The sequence below is a fragment of the Chlorocebus sabaeus genome, chromosome 8 (genome assembly GCF_047675955.1).
Source record: "Chlorocebus sabaeus isolate Y175 chromosome 8, mChlSab1.0.hap1, whole genome shotgun sequence".
Classification (NCBI taxonomy): domain Eukaryota; kingdom Metazoa; phylum Chordata; class Mammalia; order Primates; family Cercopithecidae; genus Chlorocebus; species Chlorocebus sabaeus.
Window position 1 is genome coordinate 73,092,887 of NC_132911.1, and position 19,332 is coordinate 73,112,218.

At 38.2% G+C, this 19,332-nt stretch overlaps 1 long non-coding RNA gene across 1 annotated transcript in view; it reads right to left on the bottom strand.

Moving 5' to 3' along the window:
• The window catches only part of LOC119624913 (uncharacterized), a 186,021-nt gene that overhangs the window by 11,764 nt on the left and 154,925 nt on the right, over positions 1-19,332 (bottom strand). The window contains exon 4 of the long non-coding RNA XR_005241059.2: positions 1,079-1,187. This is a non-coding gene — a long non-coding RNA (uncharacterized lncRNA). The remainder of the gene's footprint in view (positions 1-1,078; positions 1,188-19,332) is intronic.

Below are 19,332 nucleotides of genomic sequence, written 5' to 3' on the forward strand. Positions count from 1 at the left end.
TTTGTTCTAAATTTCTTTCTAAGGGGCCTGGACGAGGTCATGCCCACCAGTCAGAGCTAACATTTTTTTCTGTTAACCCCCAATTTTTAGACAAAGCTTCACTTCCTTATCCAATTGCACATCAGAAAATGTTTGAGTCTACTTCTGGCCTGCAGGCTCCCACTTCAAGAGGTCAAACCAACATACAGCCTCCATGTGTTGATGTATGACTTTGCCTGTAACCTCTACCTCCACTCCCTTAAAAAACCCTTACCTGTAAGCCATTGAGATCAGCTCTTAAGAATAAACTGCCTAATTCTTGCTTGGTGCCCTGCGATAAATGCCTCGCCTTCTGTCATGGCAGTCCTGATATCAGGATTTAGTTTTGCTGTGCCAGGCAGGCTGACCCCAGTTCACTTTGGTAACACAGTCTGCAGTCATACCTGAGATCTATGGGTTTAAACCCAACTCAGGAAACATTTTTTATTCCCATCCTTTACACTCTACCCTTGTACTTCAAAAAGCAAAATCACTCTATGTTCTATGATATGGTCATCTCTAAACTATCTACTATATATGTATATATTTTCTGAGACACGATCTTGCTCTGTCTCCTGGGCTGGAATGCAGTGGTGCAATTGTAGCTCAATACAGCTTTGAAATCCTGGGCTCAAGGGAGCGTCCTCCCTCAGTCTCCTGAGTAGCTGGGACTGTGGGTGCATGCCACCATGCCCAGGTAATTTCTTCTTTTTTTCTCGTTTTCTGGTTTTTTTTTTTTTTTCAGTAGAAACCAGGTCTCGCTGTGTTTCCCAAGCTTACCAACAAAAATTTTTATTACTAAAGAGAGCACCAGACATCTCATTCTAAAATATCTGCATTCAGAATAATAATGATCTCTCCACCTTCCCATAAAAAGGTGCATGTTTGAAGTCTGTATTTGAATATTTAAAGTGCTGGTTTGGGTAGCTTTTTCTAAAACAGATGAACAGTCACATTTAGAGAAAGTAAATTGCTTGCAACTTTGAACCCCCCGCCTTACTCTGACTTTCATTGCTTCAATTTGCTTTAACTTAGTAATATTTTTTTGAAGTTATGAGACCTGGCATCAGTGAAGGTACTCCAAAACCAATAAATTTATCTCTGGGTGCAGCAAAAATAGCATAGTCTTCTATCCATTAAGGAGAAGTGAAGCTGCATTATTTTGGCTCCTATAAAGCAAAGGAAGACAAAGAGAAATCATCAGTTTAATTGTAAGACACCGGGACACCATATTTGACCAAGAAGCAATATCTACATGTTTTACCCAATAAAAATGAACACCAGAGGAACTGTGACTCCTTTAAATCAAATGTCCTTACAGATGATCTTCTTAACTGGTAAAAGTAATTAAGATTAATTGTCTAGGAATACCAAGGGAACTTCACATGCTATAATAGCCTTTCTGCAAATGTCAAAAGAGTGTAAGCCTTGTTTTGTTTAATAGAGTGTCCTCTAAAAGGTATTTTGAATGTGGGAGTAAGTGCTCTGTTAAAGGCAGCATCTATGCTGTTTTTTTCCCAAATGTGGGTTTACAAAGAGCATTTAAAATACCTCAAATAAAGGCAAAGGATTAAATATTCTCATATACAGACAGACATGGTTCTTTCCATATGGTACTAGGTTACATATGATTTCAAAAAGCGTATAAATCACTGGCAAGTTTGAAAATTGATTGATCATAACTTCGTAGACAGATGAACTGAACTGTTCAAACACTCTTTTTGGTAAAAACCTCAAATGAGAATTCATGATTTGTCAAACTGGGATAGTCCTAGAAAAGAAAATACAATCAGAGATCCACTGAGTTCAAAAACAAAATGGAAACTGTGGTTCCTGGCAGAAACAACTCAAGCCGGATATATTTTATAGAGCAAATCAAGATCTGGCTTCTGGTTAAGATGACATCAACATAAAAAGAATGAATCTAGGTCATGGGATGTCTGAGCAGGCCTTGTCAAAGGAATGCAGGTCACAGAACACCCGGCCATTTATTGCATTAAGGCAGCTCATAATATGACATCTCTTTCCCAAGCTTTCCTTCCTCTCTGTCTTCTTATTATAACCCCTCTTTTGCCGACAGACATTTGCTTTTTTGCAAGAATAAAATTTGACGTTTTCAGAGATGGTTGGGTTTAAGGCTAAAGTCATGCCAAACCCAACCCAGAATGCACTTCCTCATCACAAAGTGATGCTTTTTTTCTGTGTGAGCCAGACTACTCATTGATCCACAAAGAAACCAGCCAAGTATTTCATAACATTTTTGAAAAATGCTGTACATTACCAGGTGCTTTTATGACAACAAGAGACCTAAACAATGAACTAATCTTTCTGAATCCATGAGCCTGTAGAGCCAGCTCAATCTGCAGTGGCAACCTGTAGATTTCGGACAAAGGCTAATTGTTCTTCTTTTGTGATCATTGTGCATCTTGTTATTTGATATGGAGATATTATTTGACAGTTGTCTTTTATTTCTCTAACTGTGTACAATGGAACAGCTTATTTCTGAAAATGAAGAGAGCTGAATGGTCTCAGATGGTCCACCTTAATTTCAAGAATGAGGAAGGATTGGATGAATTCCTCCGTAAAGGCTCAAGGTGACCATGCTTTCCAGGCCCTGCTTTTCAGGTTGTTGTATGGTTGAGCATAATTCTTTTTGTTTTTCCTGATCTGTTCAATGCTGAGAGCATAATTCTTTGTGGTTTTTCACAAGTATGGTATCCAGCCCTTCCAGCCACACACAAGGCATTGATGAGTAAGGAATCCTCTCCTGGCTAAGTAATCAAAAAGGGGAAAAAACTAACATAAGGCAAAATGGAAAGTTGTTTTCAGTTCGGAAAATGTGGATATGAAATGGAGAGTAATTCCACATACTGGCATTTACCTTGTGCCCGTGCCAGGCACAGGCTTTTAAGTGTTTTATATGCATTATTTATTTTAGTTCATAAAACACTGATGAGGTAGGCACTTTCTTTCCATATTTTATAGATGAGAAAAATGAAGTATAGGGGATTATGCTCTCTAGCATGATATTCGAGGTCATGCTAGTGAGGAATGGAGCCAACAATTTTTTTTTTTTAGAGACAAGGTCTCGCTTTGTCACCCAGGCCGGAGTGTAGTGGCATGTCCATAGCTCACTGCAGCCTTGGACTCTTAGGCTCAAGCGATCTTCCCAGCTCAGCCTTTTGAGTAGCTAGGACTATAGGTGCATGCCGTCACGGCTGGCTAACATTTTACTTTTTGTAGAGATGGGGTCTCTCTGTGTTGCCCAGGCTGGTCTCAAACTCACCGCCTCAAGTAATCCTGCCACAGTCTCCCAAAGCACAGGAATACAGGAATGATCCACTGAACCTGGCCAATTATTACTTGAATCCAAAATTGAAGAGTTTAAAAATGATGCCCAATTTGATTATTATAGAATATCTAATACAGAGAGTTCTATAATTGGTAACTTTGGTTTATTAGTAAAATTTTCAAAATATTACATCTGTCACATAGGTTGGTCATGAGGACAAAATAAGATAAAGCAAAATTTAAACTTCTGTCTTAATAAATAGTAGCTATCAGCATTTTAGAAGCAATAACACAATTGTCTCTGAAAGGGAAAGAGTGACAGTATCATTGTTGAGACTATTGTTACTGAAAGCTTAGATTTTTCATTCGTTCCTTTAAACACACATGACTCTGGCTGGGCACAGTGGCTCACGCCTGTAATCCCGGCACTTTGGGAGGCCAAGGCGGATGGAGCACAAGGTCAAGAGATCAAGACCATCCTGGCCAACATGGTGAAACCCCGTCTCTACTAAAAATACAAAAATTAGCTGGGCATGGTGGCGGGCGCCTGTAGTCCCAGCTACTCAGGAAGCTGAGGCAGGAGAACCACTTGAAACTGGGAGGTGGAGGTTGCGGTGAGCCGAGATTGGACAACTGCACTCCAGCCTGGTGACAGAGTGAGACTTTGTCTCAAAAAAAAAGAAAGAAACAAACAAACAACAGACAAATGACTCCATGGAGAGTATTACCTTTGCAAAGATGAATGAAACACCCTCTGTCAGCAGAGGGACAGAGAAGAAAAAACTAACAAAAGTTTCCATTTAATTACAAATTACAAAGTGCTAGGAAAGACAAGAATTGAACCATGCAAGCATCCTAGTGCTTTTGTGAAAGACAGCGTAGGGCACCTTCCACAGGCCCAGCGAATGTAACCCAGTACTGTTTATCTTCATGGACCCTACTTGTGTACTTGCTCTGTAGAAGTGATTGGATCTGTTTGCCTTCACAACAAAAGACCAATCATATTATATTTTACTTGTTGCTTAGAATGGCTAGGGGCCTCGTCATTTGATCTTTCTGTGCAAACTAGAGTAAACTTATGAACCTGAGTTAATCTTCTCCTTTTGACAGTCATACACTTCAGCTTCTTTTTCTCCCTCTAATTGCCATTGACAGCTTAGAGATCTTAATCTCTATCAGAAGTTGGAAATTGGTATTTTGAAGCAAGGGTGTGTTCCTGCTGTCCATTAAAATGTAAAGGTTTTGAAGCCATTTATTCTCCTGATGATTTGCACAGGGTTGTTTTTAGGTTTTCTGATGAGTCCTGCATGAACTGGAAAATTAACTATGTGTAGTAATATATACACTGATACACTAGGCTTTTATATTATTCTTATCATGAAACAAAGAAATGAAATGCAATAATAGATGATTCACAGATTATAATAAATACAATGAATGCATATTAGTCCCTGCATCAGACTTCCTATTGAAAGAAAAAGGAACGGTGCATCTATGGTTTGAATATAGTCGCTTCAAAATTCAGGTGTTGCCAATATAATAGTATTAGGAGGTGAAGCCTTTCAGAGATGTTTAAGCCAAGAAGTCTGCTCCCTCATTTGGGGATTAAGGCCCTTTTAAAAGAGGCTTCACACAACATTTGGCTAGATTGCCCTTCTGCCTTCTTCCATGTGAGGAGGTAGCAAGAAGGCCCTCACTAAACCAAATTCTGGTGCCTTGATTTTGAACTTTCCAAATTCCAGAATGGTGAGAAATAAATTTCTGTTCTTTATAAATTACCCAGTCTCAGGTATTTTTGTTGGAGTAGCATAAAACAGACTAAGACAGATGTCTTCTGAAAAATTATTTCTGTTATTTTTTTCTAAACACCCATCCTTGAGTATGAACAAGAAGTTGATCTGATGCTATATTAATAAGTTTTAAAATAGCCAATATCAGTATTCACTAGAAGATCCAATTTTATCTTGTAGCAGAATGCCTTACACCCTAAATATAGGCTCAGTACCAAATCAAGGACCAACGGTTGTTCAGAAATTCTATGATGGGCTGAAAGGGGCCGCTTAGGAACTACAATTGGATGGCAGGGGATCTTGAGACTTTTCTTGAAGCTGTGTTCATAATCACACCATTTTTATTTAACTATATGTTTGTTGGGATAGATAGGGTGGCACAGACTAAGATTACTGAATTTACTGTCCAGCCTAAATTACTTCATAATAACGTAACTCTCAGGGGTTCAATGTGTGGCAGAAGTTACAAATGAGAGGTTGCAGAGAATGTTATCACACCACTCTGACACTGATATTCTCAGGTAATGTGTGCTTTCATGTGGAATGGCACCAGGGTTATATGAAAAAGAATGCTGTAAACTGTAATAAGTTTGTGCAGACAGAATAAGGAAATTGGGACAGAGTTGAAGTCTTGCCAGAAGCATAGAATCTGATTTTCCTTGGCTTTGCTAGACCCTGCCAAGTGTAATGTATCAAGAATGTTCAGTAATATATTTTTATTTCTTTTTTGAGATAAGTTATTGTGAGTTCTTCTTTTCTTTTCTTTTCTTTTCTTTTCTTTTCTTTTCTTTTCTTTTCTTTTCTTCTTCTTCTTCTTCTTCTTCTTCTTCTTCTTCTTCTTCTTCTTCTTCTTCTTCTTCTTCTTCTTCTCCTCGTCCTCCCCCTCCTCCCCCTCCTCCCCCTCCTCCCCCTCCTCCCCCTCCTCCCCCTCCTCCCCCTCCTCCTCCTCCTCCTCCTTCTCCTTCTCCTCCCCCTCCTCCTCCTCCTCCTCCTTCTCCTCCTTCTTCTTCTTCTTCTTCTTCTTCTTCTTCTTCTCCTTCTTCTTCTTCTTCTTCTTCTTCTTCTTCTTCTTCTTCTTCTTCTTCTTCTTCTTGAGATGGAGTCTCACTCTGTCACCCAGGCTGCAGTGTAATGGCATGATCGTGACTCACTGAAACCTCTGCCTCCCAGGTTCAAGTGATTCTCCTAGCCTTCTGAGTAGCTGGGATTACAAGCAGCCACCACCATGCCCGGCTAAGTTTTGTATTTTTAGTAGAGACGCATTTCACCCATGTTGGTCAAGCTGGTCTCAAACTCCTGACCTCATCATCCACCTGCCTCAGCTTCCCAAAGTGCTGAGTTTACAGGCATGAGCCACTGTGCCCGGCCAAAATAAGTTATTGTGACTTTTTCTATATATTTATTAGATAGAAAAGCAAAACGTATTGTGCCCATGATGATACATCTGTGTTTGTGGTGAAAATGATGCTGCTGACAATAAGACTGCACAGATACCCTGCACAAACTTTCATGGTTGTCACAGGCTCTGGGTAAATCTGGGATCTCGCAGTATCTCTATGGTCAGTTGTTTTAGTGTTTCACTGGGCTGTCACCTTTGACACTGATGCTCTTGGGCAAGTTATTTAATCATGACGAATTTAGTTTACTTATCAATTAAATAGAGAGTTAATACTATCCTGTGGTATGATGGAGCCAGTTTGCACTGACCAATGAGAATAAGTATTAAATTTGTGGGGAATTTTATGAGCTACTGGATATCACTAAGGCCGTGCTCAACGTGTCATGTTGGGAACAGTTACACCACAGAAACTAGCAAATGCTCAACTAGGGATCCTCCTGAGCCCACCAAAGTGTCCATTGTTAAAGTTTACCTGCACAGCCATTGTAATATCAGTCCACTGAACTGTTGGGCAAATTGAAGGCTATAATGTATGAAAGCAGTTCCTGATCATAAAATGACAACTGGAGTGTCCTCCAACAATGAAAGTTATTTTATTGCCAAGCGCGGTGGCTCACGCCTGTAATCCCAGCACTTTGGGAGGCTGAGGCAGGTGGATCACAAGGTAAGGAGTTCAAGATCAACCTGGTCAGCATGGTGAATCGAGATCAGCCTGGTCACCATAGTGAACCCTGTCTCTACTAAAACTGCAAAAAAAATTAGCCAGGCAAGGTCGTGCACACCTGTAATCGCAGCTACTCAGGAGGCTGAGGCAAGCGAATTGCTTGAACCTGGGAGGTGGAAGTTGCAGTGAACTGAGATCATGCCACTGCACTCCGGCCTGGGTGACAAGAGTGTGACTCTATCTTAAAAAAAAAAAAAGAGAGAGAGAGAAAGTTATTTTATTGGTATTAACATTGTTATTAAATATAAGACTGGGTGTGGTGGCTGATGACTATAATCCCCGCACTTTGGGAGGCTGAGGCGGACAGACCACTTGAGGCCAGGAGTTTGAGACCATCCTGGCCAACATGGTGAAATCTGGTCTCTACTAAAAATATAAAAATTAGCCAGGTGTGATGGTGTGTGCCTGTAGTCCCAGCTACTCAGGAGGCTGAGGCGGGAGAATGACTCGAACCCAGGAGGCAGAGGTTGCAGTGAGCTGAGATCGCACCACTGTGCTCCAGCCTGGGTGACAGAGTGCAAGACTCCATCTCAAAAATAAATACATAAAGTAAAAAATAAAAAAATTATATATATACATACACACACACACACACACACACACACACACATATATATATAATCTGTATTACAGACTGTTTTTGTTTTTCTACTTTCTTTTGTTTTCCTAATAACCCATCCCTCCTGGATGAGTTTCCTGGGGCTGCCATAACAAAGTACCACAAACTGAGTGGCCCCAAATACCCAAAATGTATTGTTTCATATTGTGGAGACGAGAAGTACAAAATGAAGGTATTGGCAGAGCTAGGCTCCTTAGGTTTCTTCCTTGCCTCTTCCTAGCTTCTAGTGGTTTGCTGGGAATTTTCAACATTCCCATACTTGCAGCTGTATAACCCCCACCTGTGCCTTTGTCATCACATGGCATTCTCCTTCCATGTCTCTGTCTTCACATGGCCATCTTCTCATAGGGATGCCAGTCACACTGGATAAAGGACATGCCCTACACCCATCAGACCTCATCTGAACTATATCTATAATAAACCTGTTTCCAAATAAGGTCACATTCTGAGGTATTGGAGACTGGAACTTCAACATATCTCTCCTGAGGGGAGACAATTCAAAACCTATAACACGCACCTAGTATCTTTTGAAATTGTCCTTCAGTCTGCCTTTGTAGCATTGCTCAGCTCATCTCTGCTTACAGTCAGTCTGTTTCAATTTCCTTTGAGTGTTTATCTATAACCTGATAAGATTAACTTGTTATAAGACATTTTCTAATGCTGAAAAAATAACATTGTTTTCAGGTCAGTACTGGGTTGGTTGACACTGAAGAAAAGAACAACACACTTATAGAGCTAAATGTTAGGCATTGTCCTATAAGTACAAACCATAGAGATGCGTAAAAGATGGATTTACCTTCAAGGAGCTGAGATGGAAATGGATGTGAAAACGAACAGGTCTACCTGATATGCTACATGAGGGTTCAAGAAGTGGCCTTAGGAGAGTATTAGGATACAGAGCCTATGAATCTCTGTGGCAGGCAGAAAGGCCAGAAAATCTTCAGGCATATGATTTGATCTAGGTGGGAAGAGGAAAAAGCAAAGGTTAGACATTCGTGTTCCTAACTTTCAGAAAATCAGCTGATATTTTAAAAGCCATTTTCTACTGTTTGATTATAAAACCTTTGGAGGTCATGCTGCCCAAGTAGTTATGATGCAGGACTTTTTGCTCCTTAGTTCAGCTAAAATCCATATTCTTGTCCCATGTCCAAGAAAAATTAGACATGCAGACAGAGTGAAAGATGAGGAATGTGGGATATATTAATAGAAAGATCTCAGCAAAGAGAAAAAGGGGTCCTGCCAACGGGCTTCCACTTCATAGATTGAATACCAGGCCACCACACACATGAGCTGAGGAGGCCAGACTCCTCCCCCTCTGCATAAGCTGCAAATCCCCAGTGGCCCCACCTCGGTCTCCCAGTGTGCAGGTGGGCCCCCAGTCTGTTGAGGGCATGTCCAGACAAGGACCTGGGCAGATTCCCTCATCTGCACAAAAGCATCTGATATAAACACTTGTGGGGCAGGTCAGAGACTCTCTGGGGATCCTCCCTTATCTGCCTCCTGCATCTATGATTTACATATAGGTGGCAGTTTCTATCTTTGAGAATCACCTAAAATCTTAGATGATCAGGCTTCTTCAGTGCAGGCTGGTCATTTGAGTCATGGGCTCATGGATTTGTGCTCTAAGTATGCTTTAGGATTTTCTTTATATTTATCAAATGTATAACCTGCAATTATTGATTCCTTTATATCACCTGGAGATCTTTAATCATTTTATTAATATATTAAGCTAAATTGCCAAGAATGTCCTAAGCACTGTTAACAACAAGCTGGTAGGAAACCTGTATTCACGTCTATGAGTAGGAAAGAACAAATTGAATAAGCACATACTTAATAGATAATCATGAAAGAGACAGTAATAACATAATGAAAGACGAGGCTTTGGAGTCAGATAGATCAGAAACTGAATTCTGGCTCTGTCTTTTACGAGCTGTGTGACCTTTTAATAATGTTATCTCTTATGGTTGATGTGAAAATCAAATTAAGTGACATGTAGAGACAGATTGGGCACTGAAATCAGTGTAAGACTCAGATGTTATTTGCTAAGTTCAAGTTCTATAGCAACAAAATTAGGATAAAGGACCACACGTTATGAGGAAATAGGTAATGAGTTGATATAATCCATTTATACATGACAGCCCAGTCTAGTTCACAGGATTTCTGTTACACCTAGCCAATGCTGCTGTTAGAGCAAGAAAGCAGCCATAGAAAATATGTAAATAGAACTTGTCTGTGTTCTACAAAAACTTTTTGTGCACTGAGATTTGAATATAATTTTATGTATCATGAAATATTATTTGTCTTTTTTTCAATTATTTAAAAATGAGAAAATTTTCTTACCCATCATTTGCCAAGCAATGACCTATATCATCATGGAACTACCCCAGGATCTACAGATGCCATGTTTGTATGATCAGGCATGATCACGGTTGCTTACTCTGGGGTCTGTGTATCATATTCCTGGAGTATTCCCCATGTTCTTGATCCTGTGATAATACCTAATACCCACATTATGTCATTTAGCTTTCCCAAGAACGCTAGGAAGTAGACATTCCTTCCTCTCAACTAACGAATAAACTAAGGTTGTAATGACGAAGTAAGTATTTCTTCTATGCTTATTATATTCCAGGAAATTCTCTCTAGGGTGGAAGAGTTGGCCGTATAAACAAGATTGCATTCCTCAAAGAGCTTCCATTCTGGGGAGGAGAGATATATAATAAACAAAAGAAAAATCAAACCCATAGGACTTTTACAAGTTGTGACAAATGCTAAGAAGAAAATAGGAAAGTAGATATAAGAGAGAAAAAGAAACCATCCAGATAAATAATTTGAATAGAGTGTTCAAGGAAGGCCTGGAGCAGAGATTCAGAGACTAAAATGAACCAGCTAAGGTTAGAGTCAGGGCTTGCCTGTTGTGAGCTTACAAACAAAACAGGTTGGGCGTGGTGACTCACACCTGTAATCCCAGCACTTTGGGAGGCAGAGGTGGGTGGATCACCTGAGGTCAGGAGTTTGAGACCAACCTGGCCAACATGGCGAAACCCCATCTCTACTAAAAAAATACAAAAATTAGCTGCGCATGGTGGCAGGCACCTGTAATCCCAGCTACTTGGTAGGCTGAGGCAGGATGATTGCTTGAACCCGGCGGAGGTTGCAGTGAGCCGAGATTGCGCCTTTGCACTCCAACCTGGGAGAGAGAGCAAGACTCTGTGTCAAACAAAACAAAACAGAACAAAACAAAACCAGGTCAATATGCCTAGAATGGGATACAGAAAGTGAATGGGGGGACATAAAGGGGGAGAGCTATACAGGACAATTTATGTGGAACCAATGAGTCAAACCAATTGATTTACTTTGTATTATAAATGCAACGGGAAGCCATTGAAGCGATTTTAGAAAGGGAGTGGCCACTGAGTGGTGAATCATTTGCACATGGTCAAATTCTGGAACCAGGAGTCCAGTGAGAAGGCTATTGTAGTAGTTCAGGAGGGAAAAATGACAGTTGGGACAAAGTGGTAATGGTGAAAAGTATAAGGAGCAGAAGGATTTAAGACAGAACTTGGACAAAGAACTGATAGAATTTGCTGACAGTGAATTTTGGGAAATGAGGAAAGGAAGGAATCAAGAATGAGCTGCTGGCTTCTGGTTTACAGGGGTTGTATATAGTATGATATACTGATGTGTTGAGAGGGTGTAAATTTGGGATGGAAAATTATGACTTTTATTTTGATAGTGGCATAAAACTGAGAATTATATATTCATGTGGATATTCCAAGACAGCAGTTGATTATATGATTCTAGAATTAACAGTGAGGTTAAAATTAGAGATATAAATTTGGAATTCTTCAGCTGATGAATGATAGGCAAAGCCTTGGAATTTAGATTTTCCCTAAGTGATATCATGTTGTAAAAGCCTCTTGACATTTCAAACTAAGTGTTTGAGTTGGGCGACAAGAACTGAGGATTAGCCAATGTGGTAAAAGCACCTGGTGTCCCAGAGTCCACATACAGAAAGAGGTTCAAAGAGAAACAACATGTGAGTGAGTGAGTGAGTTCTGAAGAGAAATACACCCATTCTATGTAGTTGTGAGTGGAATAAGTAGGGCTTAAAATCATGCCCTCTCCTCTACATCTCAAAAACCTTTCCACAATGTCGTGTTTCTGGAGTCCCTCACAGATTTCCCAGCTCACTTTGTGTTCGGTTTCTTTAATTCAAATTCTGATGCTTCTCTTAATGTCCACAGAAGTGTCTCAATGGATATTGACGATGTTGTATTTTAACTAAAGATTCTAAGCTAATCATGGGGATGTTAGCTTTAGGTCATTTTTTTGCATTTTCATTTGGAGCTGATTTATTCATGCTAAAATATTAATGGATTATCTAAAATCTTTTACACTCAACTATTCCTCTTTTTAAAAAATATTTCAAGATACAACAAAAATATTTTATGTGCCCTTTTCAACTTAATAGTTTTATTCTACTTGGATGCTTAAAACAAGAAATGTGGAATTATTTATTTTTTGTTCCTTTGCTACAAAGGAATAAAATCAAAAGTAATTATAATTACTCTAAGAGCATGAGAAGAACAAAAAACTATGACATTGTATTGAAGAATAAAATGTACATTTTACAGTACTTGCCCGTAATTAAGAATTGTGTATCATGATTTTTTATGAATTTAATTGGCACTATAAAATATTACTTGTTATTATGTGAGTTAAATACCACAATATAAAGGTTATACACTCATGAAATAGATTCACAGTTGGAAAGTAAGAGTAATTGTATATAAGATGACTGGGAGAGAAGAAAATTATGAGACAGTGTAATAATGACTTCGTAGGCTCCTGTAAATTTAGAAGGATAACAATGTACCACCATGCTGCAGACTTCAGTGACATTAAAGGATTCCAGTGATCTAATATGTGAGCAACATAGATTTAAATGATCAGTAAATTACTATTTAGTTTAAAATTAACTAGAATATATATTGCAATATTAACAGTTAGGAATTTAGAAACTTCACAATAAATGCATGATACAACTCAATTGGGTTAAAAATATAGTTTTTTTTAAAAGGATATGTAAAAATTATTCATACATGCATACGTGCACATTTATACAAGTATATGCACTTCACACTCCAAAGTCCTCTAATACAAGTTTATTTTTTGTTTAAATCACTGAAACTGACCAATTAGGGAAAAAAATATGAACTCTTCACTACCACAGTGTGTGCATGTGTATGTGTGTGTGTGTATATGTTGTGTATCTTTTCATGTCATTTATGAAAATGTTTATTTCATTATACATTTAATTTGTCCTTCAAAAAAGCTTTCCAGTTAATTATTTATACCTTTATTATTTGTACCTCAGTTGTTTGTGCCTCTATTTTTTATTTCTGTATTTGATCTTTTATATAAGGCTTACCTTTTAAATATTTATCAAGCTGTTAAAGCTTTATGTCTTCCAAAAACATTTTTTTCCAAAGTATGATTTTTCTTTCAGCCTTTCAAAATAATCTGAGAGACTAGTAGGGTTTTATAGCACTAAATTCCAGTAGTAAATAGAATTCACATCAGTTAATTTCTGAACTTTAAATACATTTGCAAAAAAAGGTAAACTTAAGCCTGTCAAAATTTATTTAAGGTTAGTCAACATTTATTGACTCTTAGCTGTGCATGTAGATGTCTCATCCTTGGCATCAAGTTTACACAATCCTGACGTATCTCCGAGACCCGTGAAACAGCCGAAGGACATATATTCTAAGCATTAAATTGATAATGTAAGCTAATACTGTAGCTGAGAAACTGAGCCCGTATGTGTTGAGGAGCATACAGCAGAAAAATGATGAGACCGCTAATGAAGTCACCTTTGAAATGTTTGATGAAGGTAATGAAGGCACCTTTGAAATTTTTTGGATCATATTTCTCTATCCATGAAATTAATAAACAGTGGGAATTTTCTCTTTATAAAGCACATTTAACATCAGGATAATATGTCCTTGCTGTTAAGGGCAGATTTACTATAAAATTTGTTACATCTTAATTTATATAAAATAGAGATTTATTATTAATCTGTTTATCTTTTCCCCTAAATGTTGGTGGAAAGTTTAAAAAGTTTCATCAAAAAGTTTGTTTTTAAGGTGAATTTTGAATATGTTTTAAGTACTTTTTATTTTGAAATTGTTTTGTTTTTTTTTTTTTTTTTTTGAGACAGTTTTGCTCTGTCAAGGAGGCAGCGTGCAGTGGTGCAATCTTGGTTCACTGCAACCTCCATCTCCCATGCTCAAGCGATCCTCCCACCTCAGCCTCCTGAGTAACTGGGACTACGAGCATGCACCACCACACCTGGCTCATTTTTGTATTTTTTTTGGACACAGAGGTCTCACCATGTTGCACAGGATGGTCTTGAACTCCTGGACGCAAGTGAATCTCCCACCTCGGCCTCCCAAAGTGTTGGGATTACATGTGTGAGCCACCATGCCCACCAAGCAGTTTTTATTTTTTAAAAAATTAAGAGATATTGTTAGGGGTTTAACATGTAGTATTTGTGGATGAATTCTTGATAGATGTAAAGTAATACCTAAGGAATATACTGCAGTAAGGAGTCCTAGAAAAGAGCTGAGCAGATGTTGATATTTTAAGGTAGTACAGAATCACAGGGTTCAGGAGAATCTTAGAGATTATAAAGTGTGACTTTTTTTACTTGAAAAGTAAAACAACAACAACAAAAGACAAAACAAAACAAAAAACACCCCGAGGCACTCAGAAGTAAGTTGTGTTTCAGAACAGTGGTAAAACTGAGACCTCCTGACTTCCAGTTGGAAGTTATGTTTTAGTTACCTTTTTTTCACCCCATTATGTGATCAACAATAAATCTCTGGTGAACGTTTTTAACCAAAATAACGAATGCTTATATAGCTTTTCGTTCCCCTAAAGGTTGTAACTGAAAGAAGAATGGCAGAGTATGCTATCCCAAAATACGTCACTTGGCATAAGGATTATTTTGAGTGAAAAGCATTTGAAGAACAGCAAGTGCAAGAAAAAGACAGGAGAAACACTCGTGGGAAAGAATTCCTCCTCATTCCAGGAGAAAAGAAACATTCTTAACATCAGAGATGGGGAGTGGAGGCCAAGAGAAATCCACACAGACTTTGGTAAAAAACAAACCACCACCACAGAAAACCACAACAACCTCTTATTTTCCTGCAGACTCCGATAGATGTAATTATTATTATTTTATACAATTGCCTCTCTCTGCTCAACCTAGTATATTAACACTGTATTTTGCCACTTCTTTGGGTCTTTATTTTCCTATGGGAGCTCCCATGTACATGTAAAAATCTGCATTCTTTTCTCCTGTTAATCAGTCTTACGTCAATTGAATTCTCAGGCCCAGCTGGAGACTCTTCAGGGGTAGAGGTAAAATTTTTCTTTTCATTTCATATTATTTTATCAAGTATACAAAGTACACTTCTATTCTAAAATGTACATTGATGTTCCCTTAAATTCTCTATATATGAGACAAAATTTTGTGACTCTTAATCATTTAACTTGCTGTTCTATTTTATGAAGAGCCTCATCAGCTGGGATAAATAGGGCATAATCACAAAGTTTGAAGTCATTTTCTCAAAATATTTCACTACGTTTGTAAAAAACACTTTTCAGAGTTCTGATATAATTTGCTGTCATAATTTTGTACTTTTGGTTTCCTTATGCTTGCCAGAGAGATTTAGAAGCGTACATCCAAAGTAATTCTGCAATGCCAACAAATTACCATATTTCACTGAAAACCCTGCACTCTTCACTTTTTAACGTCTATGGACACGACACTTCTGGAGCTGAAGGTGCATTCTCCTTTAAAAAAATGACAAAATATCAAGAAGTAAATTCACTCTTGTATGTCCACAAGGAAGAATTGATAATGATTTCTTATCTTATTTCCACTGAGGTATTTTTAGATTGATACACTTTCTTCATGTTTAAAAGAAAAGACCAAAAATAATTAAAGGGATTCTATTCAGAAAAATGATTTACATCTAACGTTTTCTTGGAGGAGAGGGCTCCAAAACCACAATAGTATCTCTGTTTCTCCAGCCACATTCTGAAACTTCTGGTGCCGAGCTTGCCATCATTTTGTTATCTAAAGACTTAAGTTCTCTTGACAAGGGCACTTTGAGGTATCTCAGAGCTGCTCTGCAGTATCATGGCCTTTATTTTAAGTATTTCTTAGATAACATTTTGCAACATTTGTGTAGGGGAGACTAGTTTTACATTTCGGTTGGAAAAAAAGGAGACATTTTTAAAAGACAAGAAATTATCATAGGAAATAAGACTGCATTTGTAAACATTTTAGAATTTTCAAGAAGCAGTTGCTAATATAAATGCGGTCTATAATATGCAAGTACTAGTCCATAGAGTTGGTAGGACATATCCTAGGCATTCACTTAATTAGACACTAGGGAAGTAGTAAGATGCAGTGCTTAGAACTTAGGCTCTGGGCTAGACAGTCAATAGCAATACAATCTCAAGTTGTATCTCCAACTCTTTAAGCTTCTATTTATTCAGTTGTAGAATGGGAATATTACTCATTACTTAAAGTATTGTGAGGTTTAGAATATATTTTTTTAAATTGGTTAGCACAATGCCTGAAACTACTCAATAAAAGTTTGTGTTTTATTATTATTAATTTGTAGATACAAATTATATATATCCAGATTCAAGAATGGTTATTACAGATTAAGCAGGAAAAAATTATTTAAAAAAGAATTTTAAAAAATACGAGTTTTAAGGTGATTTTATCATTTAGCATGAAGTAATCTAGTTTACTGCTATAAATTCCAGACTTGCATAGTGTCCAGAAAACTCAGGACAAGTTACGTATTTTTGGAATATTGCATTCTAGGCAAAGAGAACTTAAAGAAAGTTTGAAATACAAGAGAGTTTTAAATATATTGTGTAAGGATTATTACGTAACACTAATCAGCAAATATGCCTCTGATAATTTCTCAAGTGTGGAGGCCATGATACATTCTTCCAGATTATAAGGAGAATTTAGTTCATGCTGCCTCATCCCAGTGTTAACTGGCCAGACACTCATGCATGTCAATAAACTTCCTAAGTGACTGCTGGAAGGAAGCATCTCTAAAATTGCATTTTCTGGTTAGTTTTCTGATGCACAAAGCAGGGAAGGTCATATTCTATCTGGGACACATCTACTGCCTGAGTTTTCTCCAGCATTTAATGTGGTAGTTTGGAGACATAATACCCACCACTACCTGGGTCTCAGGTTAAGAGAACTCAGCTGTGGTTAGAGGGAGAAAAGAGACAGATACAGCACAGGAGGTAAATGTCAGCAAGAGAAAGATTTGCTGTGCTTCATTCTGATGAGGGACCTGGAGGGTCAGCATATTTTCATCCCACCCACATGAGATCAAAAGCCACACTTGCCTCCCTCATCCTGTTGCTTTCCTAAGGTCTACTCTCCCATGAGTTGCCTCAGGCAAAAGCTGGTTGGACTTATTAACTGACAGCCTGAGCAGGAGACCTAAAGAAGGAGGAAGCAAAGAGGACTCCTAGAGAAGGTTAAGCAATAGAAAGATAGGCAGAACTTTTGGGGAAGGAAAAGAAAATGGCAGATGGCGGGTGTCAGGTTCACAACTAAGCCAATTGCCATGTTGAGGTCTTAAGGGAGTGGGTGGATGAGCAGAAAGAACGCTCGGGGGGCCATAGGCAGGTGAAAGATGATTTTATTCAGCAGTAGCTCTCACCAACAGCTTTCTCACACTGCCCCGTCTCAGCTGCTTAATCCTCTGGCTCCCACAAACAGCTGCATGGCCAACTCTCCCTTGTTTTCAGGGTCAGCAGCTTAACTCTTTCCCTCTCTGGGCATGAGTAGGCTGAGCTATGTCCTGGCTCTTACCTTATCTGCAAAGATGGACAGCTCTGATTCTCTCTCTTTCTCTGGGTGCAAGCCTGTCTGCACAGTGTCAACAGGGCGATTATACCTTTTACAGTCAATAGTGGCTTAGGGACAAGGGATGGCCTTCCCATGTTATGGTTACATAGCTGTGTTTACATCAGACATGGAATTGTGCACCTGTGATCCAAACTCGCTGAGTCACTCTGGCCTGGATGTCCACCTCAGCCTATTCCTTGACCAAAGCACAGCCATGTTCCTTACAGCAGGAGAGCAGAGGGGAAGGACTTTTTGGTATCAGCCTGAGATAGATATAATATGGGCTGAGAGGTAAGTTGAGGGAAAACATGTAATTTTTTTTTTTTTTTTACCTTATTGGGATCACTTGCATATACTTAGTTTTTTGGGTTTGTGTGTGTGTGTGTTTAATGGACGTAAGTTGTACTTTCTTGTTGAATGATTAAGAACATAATTAAGTCAATTAGCTTAATTCAAACATTTCACATTTTATACATATGCTGTAACATCACTTTATGCCCCATAAATATATGTAATTATAATTTGTCAATATTTAAAAATACTCAATAAGCAATTTTAAAAAAACATAACTAATGATTTTACCTCCATGACTGACCCAGAAAACTGACAGCTGAAGGGAGGAGGCCTAGTTTGACAGCAGGGTGCTGTAGATCAATGTTCGGAGGGTTGACTTTTTTACTCCCCATCTTTGGTTTCAAGCTATTTTACTGTTTTTCTATAGTGATGTTATGTAGTGCATAGAGAGGACTGCTTTATGAATGTCTCATCTTTTTTCCCTGTTTTTCATATGCAACATACTAATTGTATTGTCACATTTTCAAAGATCATTGGTATACCTTTTCTTTCTTTCCATTTCAGAAACAGAGTCACCTCAGAAGCATTGCGTAGGCTGGGTGATGGAGTTTTCAAGAGTGTAGACACACCCAGGTTTAAATCACAGGTCTGTCTCTTACTAGGTGATTTGACCTCAGGCAGGTTAAATAAATTTTCTCTGGATCATTTTTTTCTCATTTGTAAAATTAGGGTAATTACAGAAGTAAAAATATTAGGAGAACTTAGCACAGAGTTTGGTGCATATGTGTGAATTAAATAGCAGACAATAAATTCTTACTGATAGTTATGTTAGTACTTTTTATTTCCTTATATCTGAAAACATCTGGTAAATAAAGATTATCTCATTGTAATAACAGCCCAAACCATGTTATTTGCTGCACTGAGATTAAAGTAGCTTAAGTTGAAAAAATTTATGACCTCATATACTTTGAAACCTTCTCTTAAATCTTCATTATGTATTTATAAACAATAGATGTTTCCACACAGACACTATAATGATGATTTTGCGGAAAAAAGAAGTAAGCTTAAAAAGCACACAAATTCATATCAAAACATGGGAACACAGCAACCATGACCTCTAAGTGTAAAGCCTACTTCGGCACAGTTGAGATGCTTTTGATCCATTCTGTGAAGTCCACTTCCGAATTCTTTCTTATCTTGTTGAATGTTGCTGTATTTTCTGGAATCATCTCCTCT